Raw genomic sequence first — 6,812 nt, forward strand, 5'->3', positions numbered from 1 at the left:
GGTAGGGTTAGAGGCTTCACCAACCTGTAGGTTATATAGTGGTAGGGTTAGAGGCTTCACCAACCTGTAGGTTATATAGTGGTAGGCTTCACCAACCTGTAGATTATATAGTGGTAGGGTTAGAGGCTTCACCAACCTGTAGATTATATAGTGGTAGGGTTAGAGGCTTCACCAACCTGTAGGTTATATAGTGGTAGGGTTAGAGGCTTCACCAACCTGTAGGTTATATAGTGGTAGGGTTAGAGGCTTCACCAACCTGTAGGTTATATAGTGGTAGGGTTAGAGGCTTCACCAACCTGTAGGTTATATAGTGGTAGGCTTCACCAACCTGTAGGTTATATAGTGGTAGGGTTAGAGGCTTCACCAACCTGTAGGTTATATAGTGGTAGGGTTAGAGGCTTCACCAACCTGTAGGTTATATAGTGGTAGGGTTAGAGGCTTCACCAACCTGTAGGTTATATAGTGGTAGGGTTAGAGGCTTCACCAACCTGTAGGTTATATAGTGGTAGGGTTAGAGGCTTCACCAACCTGTAGGTTATATAGTGGTAGGCTTCACCAACCTGTAGGTTATATAGTGGTAGGCTTCACCAACCTGTAGGTTATATAGTGGTAGGGTTAGAGGCTTCACCAACCTGTAGGTTATATAGTGGTAGGGTTAGAGGCTTCACCAACCTGTAGGTTATATAGTGGTAGGGTTAGAGGCTTCACCAACCTGTAGGTTATATAGTGGTAGGGTTAGAGGCTTCACCAACCTGTAGGTTATATAGTGGTAGGGTTAGAGGCTTCACCAACCTGTAGGTTATATAGTGGTAGGGTTAGAGGCTTCACCAACCTGTAGGTTATATAGTGGTAGGGTTAGAGGCTTCACCAACCTGTAGGTTATATAGTGGTAGGCTTCACCAACCTGTAGGTTATATAGTGGTAGGGTGAGGCTTCACCAACCTGTAGGTTATATAGTGGTAGGCTTCACCAACCTGTAGGTTATATAGTGGTAGGCTTCACCAACCTGTAGGTTATATAGTGGTAGGCTTCACCAACCTGTAGGTTATATAGTGGTAGGGTTAGAGGCTTCACCAACCTGTAGGTTATATAGTGGTAGGGTTAGAGGCTTCACCAACCTGTAGGTTATATAGTGGTAGGGTTAGAGGCTTCACCAACCTATAGGTTATATAGTGGTAGGCTTCACCAACCTGTAGGTTATATAGTGGTAGGCTTCACCAACCTGTAGGTTATATAGTGGTAGGGTTAGAGGCTTCACCAACCTGTAGGTTATATAGTGGTAGGGTTAGAGGCTTCACCAACCTGTAGGTTATATAGTGGTAGGGTTAGAGGCTTCACCAACCTGTAGGTTATATAGTGGTAGGCTTCACCAACCTGTAGGTTATATAGTGGTAGGGTTAGAGGCTTCACCAACCTGTAGGTTATATAGTGGTAGGGTTAGAGGCTTCACCAACCTGTAGGTTATATAGTGGTAGGGTTAGAGGCTTCACCAACCTGTAGGTTATATAGTGGTAGGCTTCACCAACCTGTAGGTTATATAGTGGTAGGGTTAGAGGCTTCACCAACCTGTAGGTTATATAGTGGTAGGGTTAGAGGCTTCACCAACCTGTAGGTTATATAGTGGTAGGGTTAGAGGCTTCACCAACCTGTAGGTTATATAGTGGTAGGGTTAGAGGCTTCACCAACCTGTAGGTTATATAGTGGTAGGGTTAGAGGCTTCACCAACCTGTAGGTTATATAGTGGTAGGGTTAGAGGCTTCACCAACCTGTAGGTTATATAGTGGTAGGGTTATAGGCTTCACCAACCTGTAGGTTATATAGTGGTAGGGTTAGAGGCTTCACCAACCTGTAGGCTATATAGTGGTAGGCTTCACCAACCTGTAGGTTATATAGTGGTAGGCTTCACCAACCTGTAGGTTATATAGTGGTAGGGTTAGAGGCTTCACCAACCTGTAGGTTATATAGTGGTAGGGTTAGAGGCTTCACCAACCTGTAGGTTATATAGTGGTAGGGTTGAGCTTCACCAACCTGTAGGTTATATAGTGGTAGGGTTAGAGGCTTCACCAACCTGTAGGTTATATAGTGGTAGGGTTAGAGGCTTCACCAACCTGTAGGTTATATAGTGGTAGGGTTAGAGGCTTCACCAACCTGTAGGTTATATAGTGGTAGGCTTCACCAACCTGTAGGTTATATAGTGGTAGGGTTAGAGGCTTCACCAACCTGTAGGTTATATAGTGGTAGGCTTCACCAACCTGTAGGTTATATAGTGGTAGGGTTAGAGGCTTCACCAACCTGTAGGTTATATAGTGGTAGGGTTAGAGGCTTCACCAACCTGTAGGTTATATAGTGGTAGGGTTAGAGGCTTCACCAACCTGTAGGTTATATAGTGGTAGGCTTCACCAACCTGTAGGTTATATAGTGGTAGGGTTAGAGGCTTCACCAACCTGTAGGTTATATAGTGGTAGGGTTAGAGGCTTCACCAACCTGTAGGTTATATAGTGGTAGGGTTAGAGGCTTCACCAACCTGTAGGTTATATAGTGGTAGGGTTAGAGGCTTCACCAACCTGTAGGTTATATAGTGGTAGGGTTAGAGGCTTCACCAACCTGTAGGTTATATAGTGGTAGGGTTAGAGGCTTCACCAACCTGTAGGTTATATAGTGGTAGGGTTATAGGCTTCACCAACCTGTAGATTATATAGTGGTAGGGTTAGAGGCTTCACCAACCTGTAGGCTATATAGTGGTAGGCTTCACCAACCTGTAGGTTATATAGTGGTAGGCTTCACCAACCTGTAGGTTATATAGTGGAAGGGTTAGAGGCTTCACCAACCTGTAGGTTATATAGTGGTAGGGTTAGAGGCTTCACCAACCTGTAGGTTATATAGTGGTAGGCTTCACCAACCTGTAGGTTATATAGTGGTAGGCTTCACCAACCTGTAGGGTATATAGTGGTAGGGTTAGAGGCTTCACCAACCTGTAGGTTATATAGTGGTAGGCTTCACCAACCTGTAGGTTATATAGTGGTAGGGTTAGAGGCTTCACCAACCTGTAGGTTATATAGTGGTAGGGTTAGAGGCTTCACCAACCTGTAGGTTATATAGTGGTAGGCTTCACCAACCTGTAGGTTATATAGTGGTAGGGTTAGAGGCTTCACCAACCTGTAGGTTATATAGTGGTAGGGTTAGAGGCTTCACCAACCTGTAGGTTATATAGTGGTAGGGTTAGAGGCTTCACCAACCTGTAGGTTATATAGTGGTAGGGTTAGAGGCTTCACCAACCTGTAGGTTATATAGTGGTAGGGTTAGAGGCTTCACCAACCTGTAGGTTATATAGTGGTAGGGTTAGAGGCTTCACCAACCTGTAGGTTATATAGTGGTAGGCTTAGAGGCTTCACCAACCTGTAGGTTATATAGTGGTAGGCTAGAGGCTTCACCAACCTGTAGGTTATATAGTGGTAGGGTTAGAGGCTTCACCAACCTGTAGGTTATATAGTGGTAGGCTTCACCAACCTGTAGGTTATATAGTGGTAGGCTTCACCAACCTGTAGGTTATATAGTGGTAGGGTTAGAGGCTTCACCAACCTGTAGGTTATATAGTGGTAGGCTTCACCAACCTGTAGGTTATATAGTGGTAGGGTTAGAGGCTTCACCAACCTGTAGGTTATATAGTGGTAGGGTTAGAGGCTTCACCAACCTGTAGGTTATATAGTGGTAGGGTTAGAGGCTTCACCAACCTGTAGGTTATATAGTGGTAGGGTTAGAGGCTTCACCAACCTGTAGGTTATATAGTGGTAGGGTTAGAGGCTTCACCAACCTGTAGGTTATATAGTGGTAGGCTTCACCAACCTGTAGGTTATATAGTGGTAGGCTTCACCAACCTGTAGGTTATATAGTGGTAGGCTTCACCAACCTATAGGTTATATAGTGGTAGGCTTCACCAACCTGTAGGTTATATAGTGGTAGGGTTAGAGGCTTCACCAACCTGTAGGTTATATAGTGGTAGGGTTAGAGGCTTCACCAACCTGTAGGTTATATAGTGGTAGGGTTAGAGGCTTCACCAACCTGTAGGTTATATAGTGGTAGGCTTCACCAACCTGTAGGTTATATAGTGGTAGGCTTAGAGGCTTCACCAACCTGTAGGTTATATAGTGGTAGGCTTCACCAACCTGTAGGTTATATAGTGGTAGGCTTCACCAACCTGTAGGTTATATAGTGGTAGGGTTAGAGGCTTCACCAACCTGTAGGTTATATAGTGGTAGGGTTAGAGGCTTCACCAACCTGTAGGTTATATAGTGGTAGGCTTCACCAACCTGTAGGTTATATAGTGGTAGGGTTGAGGCTTCACCAACCTGTAGGTTATATAGTGGTAGGGTTAGAGGCTTCACCAACCTGTAGGTTATATAGTGGTAGGGTTAGAGGCTTCACCAACCTGTAGGTTATATAGTGGTAGAGTTAGAGGCTTCACCAACCTGTAGGTTATATAGTGGTAGGCTTCACCAACCTGTAGGTTATATAGTGGTAGGGTTAGAGGCTTCACCAACCTGTAGGTTATATAGTGGTAGGGTTAGAGGCTTCACCAACCTGTAGGTTATATAGTGGTAGGCTTCACCAACCTGTAGGTTATATAGTGGTAGGCTTCACCAACCTGTAGGTTATATAGTGGTAGGCTTCACCAACCTGTAGGTTATATAGTGGTAGGTTAGAGGCTTCACCAACCTGTAGGTTATATAGTGGTAGGGTTAGAGGCTTCACCAACCTGTAGGTTATATAGTGGTAGGGTTAGAGGCTTCACCAACCTGTAGGTTATATAGTGGTAGGGTTAGAGGCTTCACCAACCTGTAGGTTATATAGTGGTAGGGTTAGAGGCTTCACCAACCTGTAGGTTATATAGTGGTAGGGTTAGAGGCTTCACCAACCTGTAGGTTATATAGTGGTAGGGTTAGAGGCTTCACCAACCTGTAGGTTATATAGTGGTAGGGTTAGAGGCTTCACCAACCTGTAGGTTATATAGTGGTAGGGTTAGAGGCTTCACCAACCTGTAGGTTATATAGTGGTAGGGTTAGAGGCTTCACCAACCTGTAGGTTATATAGTGGTAGGCTTCACCAACCTGTAGGTTATATAGTGGTAGGGTTAGAGGCTTCACCAACCTGTAGGTTATATAGTGGTAGGCTTCACCAACCTGTAGGTTATATAGTGGTAGGCTTCACCAACCTGTAGGTTATATAGTGGTAGGCTTCACCAACCTGTAGGTTATATAGTGGTAGGGTTAGAGGCTTCACCAACCTGTAGGTTATATAGTGGTAGGGTTAGAGGCTTCACCAACCTGTAGGTTATATAGTGGTAGGGTTAGAGGCTTCACCAACCTGTAGGTTATATAGTGGTAGGGTTAGAGGCTTCACCAACCTGTAGGTTATATAGTGGTAGGGTTAGAGGCTTCACCAACCTGTAGATTATATAGTGGTAGGGTTAGAGGCTTCACCAACCTGTAGGTTATATAGTGGTAGGCTTCACCAACCTGTAGGTTATATAGTGGTAGGGTTAGAGGCTTCACCAACCTGTAGATTATATAGTGGTAGGGTTAGAGGCTTCACCAACCTGTAGGTTATATAGTGGTAGGGTTAGAGGCTTCACCAACCTGTAGGTTATATAGTGGTAGGGTTAGAGGTTTTACCAACCTGTAGGTTATATAGTGGTAGGGTTAGAGGCTTCACCAACCTGTAGGTTATATAGTGGTAGGCTTCACCAACCTGTAGGTTATATAGTGGTAGGGTTAGAGGCTTCACCAACCTGTAGGTTATATAGTGGTAGGGTTAGAGGCTTCACCAACCTGTAGGTTATATAGTGGTAGGGTTAGAGGCTTCACCAACCTGTAGGTTATATAGTGGTAGGGTTAGAGGCTTCACCAACCTGTAGGTTATATAGTGGTAGGGTTAGAGGCTTCACCAACCTGTAGGTTATATAGTGGTAGGCTTCACCAACCTGTAGGTTATATAGTGGTGGTGAGGCTTCACCAACCTGTAGGTTATATAGTGGTAGGGTTAGAGGCTTCACCAACCTGTAGGTTATATAGTGGTAGGGTTAGAGGCTTCACCAACCTGTAGGTTATATAGTGGTAGGGTTAGAGGCTTCACCAACCTGTAGGTTATATAGTGGTAGGGTTAGAGGCTTCACCAACCTGTAGGTTATATAGTGGTAGGGTTAGAGGCTTCACCAACCTGTAGGTTATATAGTGGTAGGGTTAGAGGCTTCACCAACCTGTAGGTTATATAGTGGTAGGGTTAGAGGCTTCACCAACCTGTAGGTTATATAGTGGTAGGCTTCACCAACCTGTAGGTTATATAGTGGTAGTATAGAGGCTTCACCAACCTGTAGGTTATATAGTGGTAGGCTTCACCAACCTGTAGGTTATATAGTGGTAGGCTTCACCAACCTGTAGGTTATATAGTGGTAGGCTTCACCAACCTGTAGGTTATATAGTGGTAGGGTTAGAGGCTTCACCAACCTGTAGGTTATATAGTGGTAGGGTTAGAGGCTTCACCAACCTGTAGGTTATATAGTGGTAGGGTTAGAGGCTTCACCAACCTATAGGTTATATAGTGGTGAGGCTTCACCAACCTGTAGGTTATATAGTGGTAGGCTTCACCAACCTGTAGGTTATATAGTGGTAGGGTTAGAGGCTTCACCAACCTGTAGGTTATATAGTGGTAGGGTTAGAGGCTTCACCAACCTGTAGGTTATATAGTGGTAGGCTTCACCAACCTGTAGGTTATATAGTGGTAGGGTTAGAGGCTTCACCAACCTGTAGGTTATATAG

Source organism: Coregonus clupeaformis, unplaced genomic scaffold, assembly GCF_020615455.1.
Source record: "Coregonus clupeaformis isolate EN_2021a unplaced genomic scaffold, ASM2061545v1 scaf0276, whole genome shotgun sequence".
Lineage (NCBI taxonomy): Eukaryota > Metazoa > Chordata > Actinopteri > Salmoniformes > Salmonidae > Coregonus > Coregonus clupeaformis.